This window comes from Lepidochelys kempii, chromosome 4 (genome assembly GCF_965140265.1).
Source record: "Lepidochelys kempii isolate rLepKem1 chromosome 4, rLepKem1.hap2, whole genome shotgun sequence".
In the NCBI taxonomy this organism is placed as follows: domain Eukaryota; kingdom Metazoa; phylum Chordata; order Testudines; family Cheloniidae; genus Lepidochelys; species Lepidochelys kempii.
In genome coordinates this window covers 113,178,050-113,202,006 of record NC_133259.1, presented here as the reverse complement: position 1 = coordinate 113,202,006, position 23,957 = coordinate 113,178,050, and the positions used below count along the sequence as shown (strand labels likewise).

At 40.3% G+C, this 23,957-nt stretch overlaps 1 non-coding gene across 1 annotated transcript; it reads right to left on the bottom strand.

The window, feature by feature from the left end:
* Positions 1 to 22,790: 22,790 nt before the first annotated feature.
* TRNAL-AAG (transfer RNA leucine (anticodon AAG)) lies at positions 22,791 to 22,864 on the bottom strand. The gene has a single exon. It is a non-coding gene; the product is annotated as a tRNA-Leu (tRNA).
* Between the last annotated feature and the right edge of the window lie 1,093 nt (positions 22,865 to 23,957).

The following is a 23,957-nucleotide window of genomic DNA, read 5'->3' as shown; positions in this document are numbered from 1 at the left end:
TTCTAGCAGTTTTCTGTGCATAGAAAGCTCTGATACTATACACTAATATAAACCAGCCGAGGTTTAAAGGAACAAACAATTGGGTTCCATTTCGGCAGTGAGAGGCCGAAGGGACCTGCTGATCCCTCAACACACACTTCCTGTGTAAAATTAGTCAGTCAAATTTTCAGTGTTTCTGAAAGAAATAATCTCACTAACTCTTCCTCCAAATCTTTTAAACAGACCTGAGATCAGAGAAGATGGGAAGCAGGTGTTGTGATCACAGAAGATGGGCATTGCTATGTTTTTGGTGGGGTAGGGCAGCAGTTGTTTTGCAGAACAGCTCTAAAATGCAAAGACTGGCTTTGTTTGTTCAAATGCTGAGCCTTCAGCGGAGAATTAGCCAACTGCTGCTCACTCAGGCAGCTGCCATATTACAGGTGCTGCTTCTATTTCTGCAGCTATGGAAACTGCTTTAAGAGAAACGTTCCTTCTATTTCTCCTATGAGTGCACAGAGAATGCACCATTTAATCGGCCTCCCCTCCCCTGCTTGTTGCTCCAGCAGTGCATGAGGAGAAGGAGAAAGAGGTGGGGCTAAATTGCTGCTGAAGGTCCCTACAGGTGCTACAGCAAGTCACTCCCCAGAATTGGCTTCTACTACTGGGAGGGAACCTGGAGCCATATTGCCCCTCAAGCCCTATGCCACCAACCAGTGGACTCTGCTCCCACATCTGGCCATACAGACAAATTCTGGGAGACCATAAGTAGTGGGGAAGGAGACCCAATACATCTGAAGAGGTTTGGCAACATGGTCCACAAATAAATTGTTGAATTCAATGAAACAAAGCATTTTTATAATATATAAATGAATGGGGAAAAAAAGAATACCTACCTAGTATGGTGTGAAGTGCCCCCACTCCCCATCAGGTAAGGCGTTAATACAGAGATGGATTTAGGAGCTGGAGAAATTTGAGGAGAATCAAAAAGTTTAAAATATGAAACATTCACTGCTTTCAGGAAGCCTCTTGAAGTCTGGTTTATATTTATATGTATAAAAATCCTAGAGTAATCATGGGGCTATCAAACTGCATGACAAACTTCACCACTCAATCACTGTGCTTTTTGTTGTTTTCAGTCTCTCACCTAAATTGTCTACCAGTGACCTGATCTTGCAGAGATTAAGCACGAGTAACTTTAGTAACTTTTTATTTCATTAACTTCAATAGTACCACTCATATGACTAAGTTACTCACATGCTTATTCTTCCAGGACCAAGCCCTTAGATGGCAAAATTCTTTATGGAAGGGACTTTCTTTTCCTTTTCAAGACCCATACTTCACTGTTAGAGCAACCACCCATGCCAACACCTGTGGTGACTTGCTTTCCATCCAATCAATTATCCTACAATCAGGGACCACAGGACAATCCATTTGCAACCACTGCTGCTTCTGTGAGGAACAGATGGCAGGTAGAGGAGTCACCTTAGAAGACTTTTAATGATGAGCTGGAGAAAGGAAGCCATGGCATGTGAAGGTGTACTCACCAACACTAGGGCTGGAAGGACTGATGGATTGGGAGGCTCATAGTATGGAATTGATGGGATTATTGTTAGTGGATGGGTAGGGTAGTTTATCCTCACAATGTCACACATATTGCCAACTGAGATAAGGCAAAAAAAGGTTGAGGAAACCCTTGTTCAAATTTTGGAGGTACACCATTGATTATGGCCCTAGTCTATCCTTTTGTGCAAGAACTCTTACTGTGTTTTATTTATGACAGAATGTTGTGTGTTAACATGAGCTGTTTATGCTTCCGACCCACCACACTATTCTAATTGTTCAGAATGAATAAATACAATAAAAAGTATTTCAAACTCCTAATTTCTTTGAACCTAAAATTATGGATGGGCATAAGCTACAAAGCTGAGATCCATATTTAAGCCCCAGTGCTGGAAAGAGTTACTAATCTTTCCAGCTAATCTTTAGGCACATGTGCAATCTTATGCAACTCGATAGGATGACTCACATATGTAAAGTTAAGCATTTATGTAACTGTTTTCAGCATGAGGGCCCCAAGTCAGAAGATTGCCAAAGTTTGGGAGTGTTTATATCAGGATTATAGGACTATATCAAACATAAGAACTTGAGCCCACCCTTTTCTTCTTTATACTCCTACACCTCTGCTTGAATGCCTAGAACAGGGGTTCTCAAACTTTTTTTGCTGAGATCACCTTTGAAAATATTTCAGGCTGTGATGACCCCCCCTCCACCCCCAAAGTGGTAACAAAAGACTGTACATACTCATAAGAGCACTAAATAAAGCATGTAATCATTATCTCTGTATCAAAGGTCCTGAAGCCTTTCAAAAACTGTGGAACAAATGTATGGACTATTAAGAAACACATTTTCTGAAAAGAAAAAATAGACAACAGGATAGCTTGGGGAGCTGGAAACCTTTTCCACTGATTGTGGTAATAATCATAACATTGACCAAGTATTGTGGCTTTATATACAACTATATATGAACAACTATTTGGATATTTAATGATAGAGCTGATGCTGTGGCTCCAAGGCCTGAGGCAGACTCTTATATCATCCTCCACATTCAGTTTTGCCTGGTATTTATTCTTCAAGTAGTCAAAGGGGAGAAACCAGGTTTGCATAAGTAAGTGACTGCAAATGGGAGATAGTCTGCTTCCAGGGAAACCCAGAAGTCAGCCAGAGGCTGGAATTGTAATCTCTGCTTCAGAATGGAATCACACAAGTTGTCAATCTATTTCTCTGGAGCTTTCAGAGTGAGATATGAATTCGGAGATAACTGGTGGTCGAATGGATTTCTTATCCAGTTAAATGTAGTTAGGTCACAGTCAGCAAAATATTTCAAAAACTGGGCTCAGCATGTAGAGAGGTGTTCACCTACTGTTCTTTTATATCCCCAATGATGACATCATTGGAAGAAGAAGAGGAGTACTTGTGGCACCTTAGAGACCAACAAATTTATTTGATCATAGGCTTTCGTGGGCTACAGCTCACTTCATCGGATGCATAGAATGGAACATATAGTAAGAAGATAGATAGATACATACATACATACATACATACAGAGAACCAGTGTGATATATGCCATCATGTTCCAGCAGTGCCCCTCTGCCATGTGCATTGGCCAAATCAGACAGTCTCTACGCAAAAGAATAAATGGACACAAATCTGATATCAGGAATCATAACATTCAAAAACTGGCAGGAGAACACTTCAACCTCTCTGGCCACTCAATAACAGACTTAAAGGTGGCAATTTTGCAACAGAAAAGCTTCAAAAACAGACTCCAATGAGAAACTGCTGAGCTTGAATTAATATGCAAACTAGATACCATTAACTTGGGTTTGAACAGAGACTGGGAGTGGCTGGGTCATTACAGATATTGAATCTATTTTCCCATGTTAAGTATCCTCACACCTTCTTGTCAACTGTCTAAATGGGCCATCTTGATTATCACTATGAAAGTTTTTTTTTCTCCTGCTGATAATAGCTCATCTTAATTAATTAGCCTTTTACAGTTGGTATGGCTACTTCCACCTTTTCATATTCTCTGTATGTAAATATATGTATCTTCTTACTATATGTTCCATTCTATGCCTCCGATGAAGTAAGCTGTAGCCCACGAAAGCTTATGCTCAAATAAATTTGTTAGTCTCTAAGGTGTGACAAGTACGCCTGTTCTTTTTGTGTATACAGACTAACACGGCTGCTACTCTGAAACCTATCACTGGAAGAGTTTTCCAGGAGATCGTTCAGCATCGAAAACATTTGAAAATTTTTGTTGTCGACTTCCAAAGAGCCAGCTTTTGTTTAAAGGCATTAATTTTGTCATTGAGTTTGAGAATGTTTGTTTCTTTTCCTTGTAGTGATCCATTAAATTCATCTAAATAATCAAAAGTATCTGCTAGATATGTGAGTACTGCGAACCATTTTATGTCACTTAAATGCTTCTTCGGGGTAGAATCCACTTCAATCATAAATGAACGTACCGCATCTCTCAATTCAAACAGGAGGATTAGAACTCTTCCCTGTGACAGCCAATGAACCTGTGGGTGCAGTAATAAGTGCTGATGCTCCGATACCATTTTTCTACAGACTTTTAAAAAGTTGGGAATTCAGCAGCTTTGCTTTAATAAAATTAACAGTTGCTACAGCTTGACTCAAAATTGATTTAAGACAGGGATCCAGGTTCCTGCCAGGAAGAGCCTCCCTGTGAATCATGGGTGGCACGTAGCATAGGCTGGGGAAGGCTGTGCCTCCCCAAATAGCCCCACATGGCTCTCCCATGTTCCACCCCAAGGCCCCCTCCTGTTTGCCACTAGTTGCCCCACCCAGGCAGGCTGCCTCCTCTTCCGGGAAGTCTGCTGGGTGGGGCTGGGACTAAAGGAGGCCAGCCTGTGGCCGGAACTTGGGCTTTGGGGAGGGGCATAAGCCCAATGCTCCGGGATGGGGGGTGGGGCCGTGCACCACCACCCAGCACTCTAGGGTTGGGGGAGGCACGAGTTGCCCGTCCACCCTGTGCTCCGGGGTTGGTGGGGCATGCTCTGCCTGCCTGATGCTCCAGCACTGGAGGCACGCCATGACTGGAGGCGCTCAGGTGGCCCAGGGCTGGGGGAGAAGGTCTGGCAGCTGTGGGGGGGCCTCTGGGCTTCAGCAAGGGAAGGGGGGTGGGAGGGGTGGAGCCTCAGGCAGAAGAAGTGGGCCGAGCTGGGCCGGGGCTAGCCTCCCCATGCCCATGGTTCACGCAGTGCCCACGCTGTGAATCATGTTGTATGTCCACTGGGCTTCTGGGGCCACTTCTTTAAGTCCGCTGACAAGCCCACTCTTGGTACCAGACATAGCTTTCACGGCACCAGTGCAGATCACTACACAGCTGTTCTAGTTAATGTGTTTCCCCATTATAGAGGCATCAAGGAGCTTAAATATTTCCTCTCCCTTAGTATATGTTGGCAATGCCTTGCAGAAGAGAAAGTCGTCTTTTACTGTGTTTTCCCCAGATGTACCGAATATAGACCAGTAACTGTGCTGCACCTGACACGTAGGTGGATTCATCAAGCTGTAAGGCAAAACACCTGCTCTCTTTAATCTTTCCCTTTTAACCACTTGCTCTCACATGTCATTGGACATAGCCTCAATACGATGATTCATTGTATCGTTTGATAGTGGAACAGAACTCAGCTGAGTGGCAGCATCTTTGCCAATCATAATCTCACACGCATTTTTAGTTGCAAGAGGAATAAGAGATTCAGCGATGGCATGATGTTTCTTTGCCCTGGCGATTAAAAGTCGAATATGCCTCCAGAGTTTTGGCTGATTTATGTATAACAGTTTTTTATTGCTCAAGTTCATGAAGTTCTCTTTCAAAAAATTCCACAGACTTCACCGTGTATGTATTGTGTTTTGTTTGTAAATGTCACTGGAGTTTATTTGGTTTTAGATAGTTATTGGCGAAAACTTCACTGCACAAAACACACTGGGGACTTGGATTGTCTTCTGAGCCAAAACTCTGTAATGGATACCTAGAATGGAAATAGTTGTGGGGTATAGACTCTTTAAGTGCCAATTGAATTATATTAATTAGATCAACTTTGAACATGTCCCTGTAAATAAGTCTTCTGAGCCCGCGTAAGTAAATCCAAATGCCTAATAAGACCTGCACTATTTTGGGGGGGGGGGTGATTTTTTTTAACTGCATTTACAACTCCTGTTCTCCACCATCTATGTCAGCTTCCACTCCCCTTTTCATGCCACATACAATAAAATTATCCATTGTTTTAACAAAATTATTTTCAGAAGTTACAGCATTGTATATTTTTTATTTTCACTACCTATTTTTTCCTGCTGTTAGATCGGGGGCTGGCAGTCTTCATACAGTATAGAGGTGGTAGGCCACGTTCCATGACAAGCAGGGCTTTACTTCGATGCTGCTGCCTGGCAGCGCTGCCTTCAGGTATGGCTACTCTACACAGCTTTTAGTGACACGGCTGTGCCGCAACGGCTGTATCGCTAAAAGCCAAGCAGTGTCACTGTTGTTTGTTGGCAGGAGAGCGCTCCTGCCGACAAAGCTCTGTTCACACCGGCGCTTTTCATCTGTAAAACTTTTGTTGTTCGTGTGTATGTTTTTTTAAGACCCCGAACGACAAAAGTTTTGCCAATGAAGTGCCAGTGTAGACAAAGCCTTCACAGTTGGGCACCCTGCCAGCCTCTGCCGATCTCCTGATCCCCTTACAGTTGTCTGAGAACCCATACTTTGAGAAATGCTGGTCTAGAAGATATCAGCCAACCACTGATGGTTTGGTTGTACATAAATCAGGGAAAGCTGACCTTGTTTATCTATGTAATAAAAAATTGTTACATTCAGGAAGTGTCTGGTTGTGCAATTGCTACTTATATACCCATGTGATGGTTTTTATTACTCGTTATCCTCTCCCAGCCTTTCTCTCTTAATGTTTGGTATGCTCATTTTTTGCATCTTGTCTCAAATTAGATTGTAAACATATCTCTTGTGGTGTTTGTACTGTGCTCAACACAATGGAATTCTGACCCTGTTTGGGGCCCCTATGTGTTACTACAATACAAATAATAAATAATATTTCTTTAGAGGAAGAGTGCAAAAATTATAAACAAGGGTTTAGACAAAATATATGTGTATGAAATTCTATTTTCTATCAGTTTCTTCATCTACATACTCCCCTTTAAACATTTTAGTTGTTGTGCGTGCACATTTGCATGTTCTCTTCGACAAGCTCATAGGCAATCTTCATTTCCCAGATGCTCTAGAAAATGTAGCCAGAAGAAGATAGTGAACTAGAAATTTAATGCTAAAATAATGAAGTCTAGAATCGAATGTAGACTGCACTAAGTGCTGTTGAAGTTATGGGGATTTTAGGAAATGTGAATAAAATAAGAAAGAGATATGCAATGGCATATGACCCATTTGTTGCTTCTAGACAGATGTGTCTGTTTTGCCCCTCATTCAGAAGCTGTAAGGAAATTATAGAAAGATCTGGGACTTAACCTACAGACTGTCTGTCTCAGAACAGCAAATTAATAAAGAAACTAAATACCACTTGGATGGTTTAGACAAACTGGTTCTGTTAATTTGATTCCTCCTTTTCCAAGTCTTGGGGATCCATATATAAAGGACATTTGTCAAAGCATTTTTTCATATTAGTTCATTGGAAGCCTCAAGCTAATATATATATTTCCATTATTTTATATATAATAGACAAACTGGTTCACTGTTTGAGAGTTGTTCACCGATGCACATGTTGATTTCCTTTTAAACAAAGAAAGAAAGATAGTGAATCATTTGCTCAATGAAATAAAAATAAATGACTATATCACACAGCCACAGCATATGAGGAAAAAAGAGGCCTATTTGCTTCAAGACAGATCCATTAAGCAGAACCAAACCAAATGTTGGTGGCTTAATTCTGATTCATAAATATGTTGGTTTCAGAGTAGCAGCCGTGTTAATCTGTATCTGCAAAAAGAAAAGGAGTACTTGTGGCACCTTAGAGACTAACACATTTATTTGAGCATAAGCTTTCGTGATCTACAGCTCACTTCATCGGATGCATGCATATAAATATGTTGCTTTTTCATAAAATCTGAAACACAGCAGTTGAAGGGCATGATCTAATGACCACTGAGGTCCCTGGGGATCTATTGATTTCACTGGACATTGAATCAGGACATTGAACCCATAATGCCTTGTGTTTTTCATTCACAGAGCTAAAATAGGCAACAAAAGAAACTTCCAACATTTCAGAGACCAATTACACAATCTCCTGCTACCCAGAGAAAAGCAGTAAGGCCAAGATTAACAGAAAAGAGAAGAAACGTGAAATAATAACACAGCATTTTCCATTTGGGATGAGAATTATGCAAAAAGATTCAGAAAAACAAAGCAATAAAAATTCTCCAACCATACTTGGCAATATAATAAAAATGATAATGAAATTTGTATTTTTAAACCGAAACAGTTACATAAGATCATCCAACAGCTAATTTGCAGTAGAGCCATGATTGATAAAAAAAACTCTGTAATGGATACCTAGAATGGAAATGGTTGTAGGGCATAGACTCTTTAAGTGCCAATTGAATTATATTAATTAGATCAACTTTGAACATATCCCTGTAAATAAGTTTCAGAAAAGAGGAACCAAAGGTTACACACCCCTAAGGAATACATTTAATAACATATCCATTCTCCTATAAAACCAAACTCATATTTATTTAGACATTTATATGTATAAAGTAATAATATTAAACAAAGGGGAAAATCATAGAGCCAAGTGATCAGATCAAAATTATTTAGTGTAGAAATTGAACATGCCCAAATTTTAGGGTTTTAGGGGAGTATTTTGTGGGAGGGGGAAGGAAAGAGGAGGTCTTTTTAAAGAAAAAAAATGAACCAGCTTTAAACAGGACTGACATTTTCCTGCTGTGGTCTGGAGTTCTAGCAATATCAGTTTAACTCCTGTGCTGGTTTGAATTTGTATGAGGCTATGCATATCATTTATGAAATCTTATATTGCTATGAAGCACATTATGCAAAATGTTTTTCGGTTGCCAAGAAAAATAGAAAAAAGAATAGCTTGGTGTCTTTGGGAAATTTTAGTATGTGCCACGCTTTAAAGGATGAATGTAAAGCCAAATCCAAGTTGAATGCTTTGGGTTTGCCCTGAGGCCTAGAAAAAACTATTATTTTCTCACTATGCTGGTGTTCTCTGCATCCACTTGGAGATCTTTATGGAATACTGAAGATTACTGAAGAAAGAAAGAAAGAAAGAAAGAAAGAAAGAAAGAAAGAAAGAAAGAAAGAAAGAAAGAAAGAAAGAAAGAAAGAAAGAAAGAAAGAAAGAAAGAAAGAAAGAAAGAAAGATCACAAACTTCTCCTGCTTGAAAAATACTGACTACTTGCATTTTTACGGTCATCCGAGTCAGTGAAAACTTTGATTCCTTCTCACTGGATGGTAATGGAGAAGGTGGAGAGGAATGTATCCAGTGGAATAAAATGCTACATTATTGCTCTCATAGAAAGATGAACAAGATGAACAAGGGAGAGCTGCTAGGTGTGCTCACCAAGCTGGACAATCAGGAAAAGACATTTCAAAGATAAGCTGTGTTTTTAAAGCAGGGCTTGGTGGCTTTTGGTCACTGTGACCCCTGGGCAGTGGGGGTTCACAATTGTGACCAGACTGGTCAGTGTCAAGCATTGTGGGATAGCTGCTGGAGGACTGTTGGGGTCAACATAGGTCAGGAGGTGTCTACACTGCGTCAACCATAGTAGGTCAACCATTCAGGGAGGGATGTTACTGAATCACCATAATGAGGCGCTTACATTGGTGGGAAACACATATGAGTGTAGACACATGCAGAACTAGGTCAACACAAAGCTATTTATGTCAACCTAACTATGTAGTGGAGACTAGCCTTATAAATCTTCTTTCTAAAGTTGCTGAAGACATCACTCAGGCAACATTTCCTTTCCAATTCAAGATCAGGCTCTGTGGGTCTCTGAGAAGGAAAAGATAAGGGAACATGAACTGGGAGAAGTGAGGGTGAAAGAATAAAGGCTAAATTGTGCCACATACAAAGAGTTTAGCTGAAGACTGAGGGAAAGGAGTGATTCTGCCTAGATGTATTGCACCTATTTGAGACATAATAACTTCCAGAGGCATTAAGGTGGAAGCGTGATGTATAGCGGAATTAGCTACACCTTTAAAAACATGTAACCAGTAGGGCTGGCTGGAAAATGAGACCTGAGGTTTTGCCATTTATTTCTGTTCAAGCAGAATCTTATGAAATTATTTTAAAAACAAAACAAAAATAAACAACAAAACCCATGAGAGAGAGAGGCCTGCACCAGAATATTCAATAGCCTGGTGATGGCTGGGAAACCCAGGTGGGATGTGGGATACCCATGTTCAAGTCTCTTCTCTGAATCAGGCAAAGCAGGGATTTGAACCTGATGTAGAACACCACAAATGATGTCACACATCATGTCAAGTTCAAATTCCTGCTCTGCCTGATTCAGAGCAGAGACTTGAACCTGACGTGGTCATCTGTGGCGTTCTCCACAGACAACAAAGGTGTGCCCTGTAACAAATCTGACAACTTGATTCTTAACGGCCATATTCAAAGGTGGTAAAAGTCTATGATGTAGACAAGCCTCTGCTGCCTGGTTATTTATGCAATAAGTGGTTTTAAATATTCATGCTTGAGGTAATTAGAAGGCAATGAGCTTGATTTTTCACTGGCTGGCCGTGTATGCCATCAATTGCTTCTGTGAAAAGCAAATGTTTTCTTCTTTGTTAGTATTTAAAACCCACTTTGCAAAGGGGCAAGTGACCGTACAAAGTGCAAGGCAGAGTAAAATCAGCACCATTGTCTCCAAAAGCAGTGACTTTGGCAGCTTTTTGATAATTCCTCCATGTAATCCTGACATAAACTGGAAGTTAGCCAGGTCAAATTAATCCATGGTATAACTCCATTGTATGAAAATTTGGCCTAATGTATCACCGCAGTCTTATGTATATTAACTACTGATTTTCCTACCTATTTTAGAGAACACAAACATATTCTGGGGAAAAATAAATGAAAGCCCATCAGAAAACTTCCTAAGTGCATCAAACACTTGCACCCCTATACGCAAAAGTACCAAAAACTGATCTGCTAATTTTCTGTCACAAAGGGTGTAAAATTACCACAAAGTACTGTATATCTACACTCACCAGGCGAGAGAGGAAAACTAATCTATCTTTGTAACTATGTTAACATACACTGGCAGTGCCTGTGATTATGTAACATGGGGCAGTAATTAATTCCTAGTGTCACCTACATAGAGAAGAGGTAAGTCGATTTACTTACCAATTCTGTGCTACAGAACACCTCTATTGGACTTTGCACAGACCATGGATTCATATTCTTGAGACAGACTACAGCTGGATTTTCTATAGGTCTCCTTTAAATACTAAAAGTGGAAATTATAATGGAATTCATCATTCTTTCTTTTTCTTCTTAGGAATCCAGTACCAGTCTTTACCATAAGACAGTTTTACACACACACACACACACACACACACACACACGTACACCCCAGTTACAAGACAAACATTACTAACTAGAGATCTGTTATTTATAAGGCCCTACTTGAATCACGGGATGATTGTCAAATATCTGTGGCTGAGTTGGAAAATCATGGAAAAGTAATAACAGACTGATATCAATATCTGTAATTTGGAAAAGCTGTCTGCCTGGGGCTGACAGTGGGTGACCCAACCAACCCAGAAATGGGGTTCTACTGTACTAATGGCGAAAAACATGTGTCTTGAAAACCTCAAAATATATTGTCCTCAAAGTTGTGGACTGTGCAAAGTAAGCTAATTAAGATCAAAATTGCATTGGAAGCTTAATATTGCAGGATCTGCAATTTCCGCAATATTGCAAATAAAGTAGAGTGTAGCTATTTTCCTTTAAAATGAAGATTCAAAATGATGGTGACAAACTCGAGTACTCCCTCCTCTGCAAGCTATGAAGAAGAAGACTAAAGGAGGACTTTTGAGGAGTACCGAAATGAAAGGCTCTTAAAGATGACTGAAGATCGCAGAAATCTCAAAAAATGCAAATGAGAATTGATGTTGTACAGGTCAACGGTAACGGTGCTGAAGAACAAGGACAGAAAAACAGTAATTGACAGAACTGGGATGGAAGCAGTCTGCAAAGATTTCTACACTGAAATGTTCACGTCTCAAATAAATGTCCCACTACCAACACTTCAACAGACCAATGAGCGCATACTCCCAGTCCTCATCAGCAAAGTTCAACATGCAGTTTATCAAATGAAGGAATGAAAAGCTCCAGGAAAAGACGGACTCACAACCAAAATGATAAGAGCTGGAAGCCATGACCTCTTGAAAACTCTTGCTCAGAGGCTAAGCCATTACTTGAAAATGCAGAAGATACCATATAGCTGGAAGGAATCCAACACCATTTTGCTATACAAGAAGGGCGATTGTGAAGATTGTGCCTGCTCTCACATGTCTAAAAACTTTTCACCAAAATAATAACAAACTGACTCTCACAGAGTCTGGACAAGCAGCAGCCAAGAGAGTAGGCAGGTTTGCAAAGGAATTTCAACACAATCGACCATATCTTCACTATAAACCAGCTACTGGAGTGCTCAAGGGAGTACAAATTCCCTTTATGCATTTCCTTCGTCGACTATGAAAAAGCTTTTGACAGTGTAGAGATCAATGCAGTGCTGAAAGCTCTTGCAGAGCAGGGCATCAACAAAAACTACATCAAACTACTAAAGGAAGCAAATTCTGACTGCACTCCAGATATAACTCTGATCAACACTCCCCTTCAAATCCCAGTCAAAAAAGGTGTGAAGCAAAAAGACATAGTTTCACAGAAACTCTTCACAGCCTGCCTCAAAATGGTAATGAGGTGGATGAACTGATAGGGTGAAATTAGCATCAACAGAGAGCAGTTAAATCACCTCAGATTCGCAGACAATATCATGTTGATTGCCAAAAACACTACCAAACTACAAATAATACTGCGAGAACTCAACACAAAAAGCAGCCAAGTCAGACTTAAAATGAACAGCTCTAAAAAAAACTTATACAGTCTGATGCCTTGCCAAAAGCCCAAATAATAGGCTCTCTCTCTCAAGGGAGAACAAATAGAAGAAGTTGAGCAATACATTTATTTGGGCCAAGAAATTAACATGTGCCATGATCAGGAAGGCAAACTCTCGTGAAGAAAGAAAGCTGGTTGGCATACATTCAATTCTATCAAGGACGTCCTCCAAGGAAAAATGGACAAGGCAACACTTGCCAACCTCTTCAACTCAACAGTACTGCCAGCAATATTGTACTGCAGCAAAACATGAACGCTGACAAAGATAGAAGAACAACAACTGTCTGTCATGGAGAGAGAGATAGAAAGAAGAATTTGGGGGATTTCAATCCATGACCGAGTCCCCAATGAAGTGATCAGACAGTAGAGTGGAATGCAGGATGTCGTTGTTGAAATCAGTACAGTAAAATGCGATGGGCTGGGCATATAGTTAAGCTCACTGACAATCGATGGACTGCAGCTGTTGCCGAGTGGTACCCATGGGAACTGAAATGACCACTCGGCTCATCTCCAAAGAGATGGGGAGATTTTATTGTGAAAAGACATGGCCACACATGGAGAAGAAAGGCCAGGATAAGAGAAGAATGGAAGACGTGTTGTGATCAATGCAATCTATATGAGGGCTGAAGGACCGATTGATCAAGGTTTCAAGATGAACACGAAGATTATAACACAGGGCCTAAACCCTAAAATATATATATTGAAACCTCACAAAATAAGTACAGAGATTGGGACTTTTGACAATCAGAGATCTTCTGCTTTCACCCAGGGTCACCCTGAATGTTATATTGATAACCAGATACAACATTTACTTGTACCACATGAGCAATTGTTTCAGCATCCACAATACTGACCACATACAGAACTTCAAACAAGTAAAACTGCCAATCACTGTACTGCTGAGCTCATGTGTTTTTTGGTTTTTTTGGTTCAACAATGTAATACAACTCATAAAGACAACTGGCCTCCAGTCTATGATTTCTCCTTTATGCTGTTTTCCAAGGCTCAATCCCACTGACTTCTGTAAAATTTCAGGTGACTGTATTGAGATCCAACCTACAGCTTCAGCCTGGATTACCCCTGGCAGCTCTATCTGCTCCCTGCAGGGCTGGCCTGGATCTAACTGGTGCTCAACATGGCTGCCAGTCTGATAGAACTCAACACTGACTGGTCAGGTGCTTCCAGCTCTTAACTAAGGGCATACAAGTGTGTACATGTGGGAAGCTACTGAGCACAGAATCATAGGACTGGAAGGGACCTTGAGAGGTCATCTAGTCCAGTCCCCTGCACTCATGGCAGGACTACATATTATCTATACCATTCCTGACAGGTGTTTGTCTAACCTGCTCGTAACATCTCCAGTACTGGGGATTCCACAACCTCCCTAGGCAATATATTCCAGTGCTTAACCAGTCTGACAGTTAGGAAGTTTTTCCTAATGTCCAACCTAAACCTCCCTTGCTGCCCATTGCTTCTTGTCCTATCCTCAGAGGTTAAGAAAAACAATGTTTCTCCCTCTTTCTTTTCTTTTCTTTTCTTTTCTTTTCTTTTCTTTTCTTTTCTTTTCTTGAAAACTGTACCATGTCCCCTCTCGGTCTTCTCTTTTCCAGACTAAACAAACCAATTTTTTTCAAGCTTCCCTTATAGGTCATGTTTTCTCCATAGGTCACATCTTTCCTGAAATGTGGCGCCCAGATCTGGACACAGTACTCCAGTTGAGGCCTAATCAGTGCAGAGTAGAGTGGAAGAATTACTTCTCGTGTCTTGCTTACAACACTCCTGCTAATATATGGTGAACAACCTCCTGCAGGCCAAACTACTAGTGTACAGTCACTCAAGCCTCTACACTGTCGCCTTGTCTGGGAATGTTTCCATATCAACCCAGGGCAAGTAGAAACAGGAGCTGTAATTACAGCAATAAAGTTTTTGACTGAATACCAGAAAATAAAGAAAAGGGGTTTAGACTAGGTGTGAATAAAAAACATTGAGGGTGGGAGAGAAAACATCCCACTGATTACAAATAGTGTGAATGGTCATTTTTCTTCCCTACATGGACACTGAAGAAAGATAAATCAACATTAAATAAGGCCAACTATGTAATTTGATATCTTATTGAAGTGAGTGGAAATTACCATTTTTATACATTTATCATGCAAATAAAATCACATTATTTGAAATAAAATAGTATTTGGGGATCAACCAGTGGCAGCACTCCTCACCTAGAGCTCCCCCGAGACATCATTTTGTTTATTCACCTTCATGATATTCTATAAAAGAAGACCTAAATCACACCTTTAAGGAACAGCCCTGTGTTTGGAGAGGCCATACTGCCCAAAGGTTTACGTGTTTTGGTAAGCACGCACCATTGTCCTTCAGGATGGTGCAACCAGCGAGACCTGGCAGGGCCAAATCCAGAATAGGTGTAAGTGGATGGAATTCGTATAAGTTTCTGGGCCATATTTAGCTGTGATGCAAATGGTGATGGTAAGTTCCATTGGTGGTGGAGAGGCACATTCTGATCTCAAATTCCACTGGTGTAAATCCACCATTGATATCAATGGGACACATTCTGAATTCAGTCATATTAATATAAATCCAGCATAACCTCACTGAAGATTTCAATATTTTTAATGCAATGTTATCAAAGTGGGATTTATAATTCCCATTGAAATGCCAACTCACAAGGAAATGAGGTGGGGGACTCATTTGGCCAAAATAGCTCTTGTTAGCTATCAGAGGAGGACATGTCTTCTCCCTTGACAGGGAAGACTGGTTAGGAAAATGGAACATAATAAACAATTATTATCAGGTCAAAAAATGAATCAGCTATTTGTAGGTAATGTAACTACTGTTTGAAGTCATCATTACAGTTAAGATGACTTTGGAGAAAGAGGTCTGCCCTGTCAATGATTAATTATGCTTTTTAAAGAACATAGAGATGACCCAGGATTTGAACCAAATGATTAAATCATGTCTCTCTTGCACAGAAGGGAAACTGAAAACAAGACTTAGAGTTTCATCTACACCATGTCCTCCAATAAGGGAGATGGGTCCCTTCTGATCTGTTTTCAGTTAGTCAGAGAGGAATCTGGGAGCAACTAAAAGGTTGTCACTGCTCTCCTGCACTTGACAAGAATAGTACTAATATACCCTGGGAAATTGTTATCGTGCCCAGTGGTTTTAGGAATAATGGACAAACCGTTAGAAGTTGGCTCCCCAAGCTTAGGGATCTAAATCCATATCTACCTACCTAAACAAATGCAGACTGATTGTTAAAAGAGCAGAGTATCTGTGGCACTCCACTAAGGTCAAGCGGGAGCTACAGGTGCTAGCATTTCTGAAAAATCAGCCACTTTTATTTAGGGGCTTACCTATGCATTTAGGTGCCTCGTTTAGGCCTCTAAGTCTGTACATTTTGGCCACTGTAACTATTGAGTATGTATCATCCCCAATGCATCAAGGCAGTATCCAGTGAAGACACCACGTAGCACAATGAAGTTTACACCTGAGTGCATGGGTATAATATTTACCCAAATAAATAAATAATCAGAATGGATGTTATTTTTCACATCTTGGCAGACTCTAGTAGGACATTTCATGGTGGGTCTGTTTTCTGGAGACATGACTTTCCAAGCTGGAGAGGATTCCTTTCCTGGCTGCTGTTAGAAAGTTCATAGCTACTGAAGCATCAAATTGTCCATTCAAGAGGCATTGTCGAGAAGAGCAAATTTAAGAGTAATTTCAAGGGTGTGAGGGATCCTGCGCCTCGAACCTGGGTCCCAGGCCACAACTGCCACCCAGCAGCTCACGTGAATAACCAGAAAAAGATCCAGTGAAGGACTAGCTTGTGGAAAGCCCTGCCCTCAAAGCTCCCAATTGGGGGACCATCCAGCCCCCGAGCTGGCTGAATGACTGTATATAAACCAGGAAGTAAGAACAGGAAGATGTCTGAGTAACTGGAGGAATCCCTAGCTGGCTGGCTGCTACTGTAGACTCCCTCCTGCTTACCTGACTCCTGAACCCTGCTTCCTTGTCTGCTCCTAGTTCCTGTTCTCTATCTCAGATTCCCATCTGCTACCAGTTCCCACTATCCTGCCCTACTTCAAGTTCCTGCTCCTGTGCCTTATCTCTGATGCTGTCTCTGGCTCCGACCTCTGGCTTGGCACCCGCCACTACCTCCGACTCTGACCACTAGGCCTGACCACCCACACCCTGGTCATTGCAAAGGGCTGGTTATAATACACAGTTGATCCTGTTTTCTTGCTTTAAATTAATAAATGTATTAACCTGTTTCAAACTACTATGGTGCTCCTAAAAATACCTAATATAAAGTACAGATAATAAACAAAATGGGCCAGATCCTCAGCTGGTGTAAATTAGCAAAGCTCCATTGGCTCAAATAGATCCAAGCCATGCTGATTTACACCAACTGAGGATGTAGCCCAAGATATTTTGCTTGTTCATACTGTTGTGGCTGCACAGACTATTTCACCCCGGATGTATATTTTAAAATGAATCCTTCATGCTGCCAGTATCAGTTCCACATCAGCTGAAACTAATGAGAATCTCACTCCACCATTACAATGTTTATAGTCCTGGTGTACCTCATCATCATGAATACTTCCGTAGTGACTGAAATTGAACCTTACAATTTAACTGAGTTTTGTTAATGGGTCCATTAAAATAAAAATCATATAAATTGACAGCATCTTCTAGTGGGAGTCTTGCAACTGTCATATTTTTGTGGCTCTAAAAGAAAAATCTTCTGTGTAGGAAGTGAGAAGAGCAATGTAAATATGTCACAGTGCATTAAGGCAAATAGATTTATTCTACTTTCCAAATCACATAAATCATTCTTGAAGCGTAAATGTCTATATAAAAAAAGATCGTCCCTGAATAAGACACAATTTTTAACAGTGTGTGTAATTTACCATTTGAACAACCTAGGGATGTGGTGGATTCTCTGCAACTTGAAATCTTTAAATCAAGAGTGGATATTTTTCTAAAACATATGCTCTAATTCAACCAGAAGTTATGGGGTTAATGCAGGAAGCACTTGGTGAAATTTTATGGCCTGTGTCATATAGGAGGTCAGACCTGATAATCATAGGGTCCTTCTGGCTTTAAAATCTATGAATATATAAGAAGTCTCTTTAGACCAAAACTCACTTGAAATGCCTCATTGTACTACACAATGCAGAAACCACAGGGTTGATCAATGTTATGGCAAATCAACTCATGGAATTAATCCATTAAAACATTCAGCACGAGCCAAGCAAAAATCTGTGAGAAGGACACAAATTCAAGAGTGATAGAGTCCTCACATGGGCTCATAAGTCTGCAAGTGTTCCATTAGTGATACATAAAACTGACTCAACTTCTCTCCCATTGAGAGAGGTTATTACATCTTCCTGCAATAGTTAAGCATTGCCACCTAGTGGACAGTGTAAGAGCAGCTACTGCTGGAAAAACCTTTGGTGGGAAACAGATTTCCTTTTACAGTAGATTTGGGGGTGGGTAGAGAAGACTCTTGTAATAACATTAAAGAAATTGATAGAGTGAGAAACACAAAATGTCAACATATAAAAACAGAGGTAAATTTTCATCCATAACTACAGTAACTCATGTCTTTGTTTAAGATATGGCCCCTTTATGTGGCAGCAGAATTATCCTATTTGAGGCACAAAGTAGGAAACAGTTGAAAGCAGTGGGACCTTTTGCTTAACTGAAAAAGGGACTTAGGGTTGGAAAGCCAATGCTATTGTCAAGAGGCTCTGTGCTGTAAAAGTGATGATGAAAAACAATTCACAAAATGAATCCAAGTTAAATAGAAGCTTTGGATAATTTGCCTCCCTAAATTGTCTAAAGGCTCTAATGTGGCTTTAAGAAAAGATACAGGAGCTCTACTGAGCACAGTAAGTCAATGGTTTCCATAGTGAAGTGGGTTCTTCTAGTTTAAGGATATATCTACACTGCAATAAAAAAAACAACACAGCACCAAATCTCAGCGTCTGGGTCACCTGACTTAGGTTCAGGGGGCTCAGGCTGTGGACTAATAGTAGCAGTGTAGACATTTGGCTAGGGGTTGGCGCCAACGCTCTGAGAATCACCCCCAACATGGGGTCTCAGAGCCCAGACTCCAGCCTGAGCTAGAATATCTCTGTTGCAGTTTTATAACCTCGCAGCCTGAGCCCCACAAGCCTGGCTCAACTGACTGGGGCTAGCTGTGATGGTGCTGTGGGTCTTTTATTGCAGGGTAGACGGACTGCTGAACACCTGTCAACCACACAATCCAGTTTTATTAGACACAAGATTTTCTAGTTGCTTCAGGTAAATATATCTATGCATCAAAACTTCATTGTTGCATGATATTATTTGCTAGGAAAATCCACTTTTGTGGAATATTTCAGTGTTTAGTTTTAACATTTACATTTTTATTACTTAATTTCAAAACAAGGATGCTAACCGATAAACTCAGATACCATGGTGATGGGCAAGGGATAAGAACCAGCATAAAATGTTTGATGAAGAAAATAGCATGGTTTAACAGCAAGCAATTTGTGAGTCTGAGTGTGATCTTTATTCTATATCTGTGTAACTTCCTTGACTTCAGTGAGAGTTTCACCACATTTACCCTGGTAGAAGTTAAAGAAGAATCTGACTCTATGTAATTTGCCAAATTCAATTTGGCAGTATTTTTTCCCCATTGCATTTCACCTGGACTAGAGTATACATGACCAGACAGAAATTTTGGCTTGGAAACAGAGGCTTTTTGTACCAATGGAGGAATAAAGGGAGTTTGTGTCTTGGGCCCTTCTCTATTCTCTGTAAAACCTTATGGGGAAAGGGAGGTGTTTTATTCAGCAGCTTGTCATTCACTTGCTCAGAAGCAATTTCATCTCCCTGATTCTGTGAAATGATATGTAATGTGCTTACTCTCTTCCCTTAACACATGACTGACTGGTTTATAATGTTTCTTAGTGGTACATGTGGCCTTATGCTTGATTTCTGCCTAATACACAGCTGATGGATCTTCAAGCTGCTGAGGTGTAAGCAGGTTTTTTCTCTGGCTAGTAATTGTGCTGCCCCATACTGAGCTAAGGACCATTTGTATACACGTTGTGGAAAGTAATTTATTCCCACATTTCAACAGACTTAATTTGGGCTTCACTGTTCTTCACATATCTGCATCCAGTTGACAAACGTAGTCAAACTGAACTCACAGGAAATAAAACAAAATATTTTATTACTAATCCAGATTCCTCATCTATCATGGTACAGAATTCATTTCAAAATCTGATTCTCACACAGTACATATTTTCCTTTTTTGTACCACCCATTTCTCCTTAAGGAGTCACTATCAATTGAAAAAGGAAATCACACTTTTGATTAAAAGTGTTACTGTATTTACAATTAAGACTTATGATTACCATGAGTGAAAGATTAAAGGAAAATTATGCTTCTCTATTTCAGTTTGTTTACTTTGCGATTTTGACAGTTCTTTGTGTGTAGTTCTTCTAGCTGTTTCACCGTATAGTCAGTTTCCCCTGGTGTTTACATGGGTCCTTCACAACACAAGCAAAAGAGAACGTTTTTAAAAGTAGTAAAATGTGATTGTAAAACCACAGAAATGGGTCCAGATGTAATACCTGAGTCTGCTTTTGACTATTTTATTTTTAAATTCACTAGATCTCAAGTTGATGCTATCTCTTTTAAGACTAAAGAAAAATCATCAATTTAAAATTGGATCAAAATGTAACATTTTGTAAAAACATTTTTTATAAAACAGAACAGAAACATATTTCCACACTTTAGATTCCAATAAAAATTGTTTTAAACAAATATTTCACTGCATTGTCTGAAAACCAAAATTGCCTATGAAAATCTAAAAGTGAAACTGAGTCCAACATGAGAGAAATGAAAATACAAACAAAATGGCCAGAACATTGCACTATTAAAATTCTTTTATCTGTAACAATCAGACAAGCTATTTGTAACAAATACTTTCACAATAAATAATATTTAATTTGCTAGTTGCCCTTTAAGTTACATAATTCTGATATGAATTATAACTTGTGTATAAGAAAATAGACTTAGATCCTTTCTAAAGACACAATAAGCAATAGAATATGTATTAAAAGCAATAGAATATATATTAAAAATAACTGAAGAATAATAATTTAAAGGAAGGAAAGTCCATAAGAGATGGAAGGTGCTGTAGAAGTGAAAAGTATCAGTATTATTATATAATATAAATATAAAAGGATCTATTGAAAATAGCACCCAATTAATGTAGTCGTAATCCAATCAAACATTTTCAGGACTGGAATGAAACACACAGACTCCATCTGCAGATACAGCTGGGTTCAGTGGTATTCGTCCACCTTATTCAACTTATGTGTAAAAGCAGTAGGAAATGGCATGACTTTCAATGCTTGCGGAACACAGATAACATCCAACTCCTTCATGCTAAACACATGCTAAAATCATCTCCCACCTCTCCTGGTGCCTAACATAAACAATCCCCTAGATGAAAAGCAGCTGGCTGGAATTAAATCCTCACAATACAAAGAGAAGAGGAAAATTTTGGAGAAACTATATATCTCATCCCAGGGACTTGGGGCCCCAAATGATAAGGTTGTTTTCATAGAATCATAGAATATTAGGATTGGAAGAGACTTCAGGAAGTCATCCAGTCCAATCCCCTACTCAAAGCAGGACCAACACTAACTAAATCTTCCCAGCCAAGGCTTTGTCAAGCCTGGCCTTAAAAACCTCTAAGAATGGAGATTCCACCACCTCCCTAGATAACCCATTCCAGTGCTTCAACACCCATCTTGTGAAATAGTGTTTCCTAATATCCAACCTAGACCTCCCACACTGCAACTTGAGACCATTGCACCTCATTCTGTCATCTGCCACCACTGAGAACAGCCTAGCTCCATTCTCTTTGGAACCTCCCTTCAGTTAACTGAAGGCTGCTATCAAATCCCCCCTCATGCTTCTTTTCTGCAGACTAAATAACCCCAGTTCCCTCAGCCTCTCCTCGTAAGTCATGTGACCCAGCCCCCTAATCATTTTCATTTCCCTCCACTGGACTCTCTCCAATTTGTCCACATCCCTTCTGTAGTGGGGGGAACAAAACTGGATGCAATACTCCAGGTGTGGCCTCACCAGTGCCGAATAGAGGGGAATAATCACTTCCCTCGATCTGCTGGCAATGCTCCTAGTAATACAGCCCAATATGCCATTGGCCTTCTTGGCAACAAGGGCACACCAGCTTCTCATCCACTGTAATCCCCAGGTCCTTTTCTGCAGAACTGCTGCTTAGCCAGTCGGTCCCCAGCCGGTAGTGGTGCATGGGATTCTTCTTTCCTAAGTACAGAACTCTGCATTTGTCCTTGTTGAACCTCATCAGATTTCTTTTGGCCCAATCCTCCAATTTGTCTAGCTCATTCTAGACCCTATCCCTACCCTCCATCGCATCTAACTCTCCACTCATTTTAGTAAAAAGAAAAGGAGTACTTGTGGCACCTTAGAGACTAACCAATTTATTTGAGCATGAGCTTTCGTGAGCTACAGCTCACTTCATCAGATGTTTACCGTGGAAACTGCAGCAGACTTTATATACACACAGAAATCATGAAACAATACCTCCTCCCACCCCACTGTCCTGCTGGTAATAGCTTATCTAAAGTGATCAACAGGTGGGACATTTCCAGCACAAATCCAGGTTTTCTCACCATGTCCCACCTGTTGATCACTTTAGATAAGCTATTACCAGCAGGACAGTGGGGTGGGAGGAGGTATTGTTTCATGATTTCTGTGTGTATATAAAGTCTGCTGCAGTTTCCACGGTAAACATCTGATGAAGTGAGCTGTAGCTCACGAAAGCTCATGCTCAAATAAATTGGTTAGTCTCTAAGGTGCCACAAGTACTCCTTTTCTTTTTGCGAATACAGACTAACACGGCTGTTCCTCTGAAACCACTCATTTTAGTGTCAACTGCGAACTTGCTGAGGGTGCAATTAATCTCATCATCCAGATCCTTAATAAAGATGTTGAACAAAACTGGCCGCAAAAGAGCAGAAGCCACCCTCTCCACCCAGCACACAGAATGGCCAGCATAGGGCTTGAACCCATGATCTTGGTGGTCTTAGCACCACACCCTAACCAGCTGAGCTAGCTGGCCAACATTTTCAGTTTAAGGGTCCTTCTGGAATGCTTACTCCTCCTGGATACACCAATGGACTCATTAGACAGATATGGATTCTACAACCTGTTCAGTGGCCAAAAGACTGCTCTCCTCTTCCTGTCAATTAATAACTTGATCCTGTCCAGATACTGCAGCTCTCTATCTTGAGATGATAGAAAACACTATGAGAAAGCACCATGGTTCACCATGTGGCAGTTCATCTTCTGAGCAACACAGAACAACAAATACAACTCAGCCCAGTGCTTTGCATGGCTTCCAGTTCACTATCAGAATTTTTTTTTCAGAATAATAATGGGACCTCTGTGATTACTCATCTTCAGAGAGAAAGGGGCCAGAGAAACTCAAGTGAAAGAGAAGGCTCCTCGTTTCTGGGATTTGACAGGATCATCTTATGAGCCAGTACAAAAGAATTCTAGGGCCCACTGGATGACATCAAGTGCAGTAAGACCAGTCCTGTCCTCATCTGTCTGTCTGTCTGTCCATCCATCATGTGGTATCTGAGTGCTATCAAAATCACATAAGCAGGCAAGTAGTTAAGGCACGTTACAATAAAATGTAATTCCATTGCAGTATCTTACTATTAGATGAACCTGCCAGATCCAACAAACCAGGAGACTTCTTCCATTTGAGTTTCCCTGGCCCCCCTCCCATCTGGAGTTAACCAGAAACATTCCATAACTGTTCTGATATTCACTTATATGTGCTACCCCCAGGGAGAGCCTATGGGGGACTTTAACACATAAAAGCTATGAGATTCAGAACTGAGGCAAAACCTTGATGCTGGCTTACTATTTTATGCCCAGATATTTTATGGAGCCCTGCAGTGTGGCAGTATTACATTTTTTACACATTAAATTGTCTAGACACTATAATGTGTGCTAAGGATGGTGTTTTTCCTTTAAAGTGAATTTATTGTGTTTTGAGTGGTTTCAATCAGACCAATAACTTTGTTTTCACATGTATTTTTCCCATTTAATATCTAGCAACCATTATTATAATCTCAAATCATGAATTTCATCATGGTGCAATAAATCAAGGTAATGAAGCATGCTTCATAAATTTCATCACT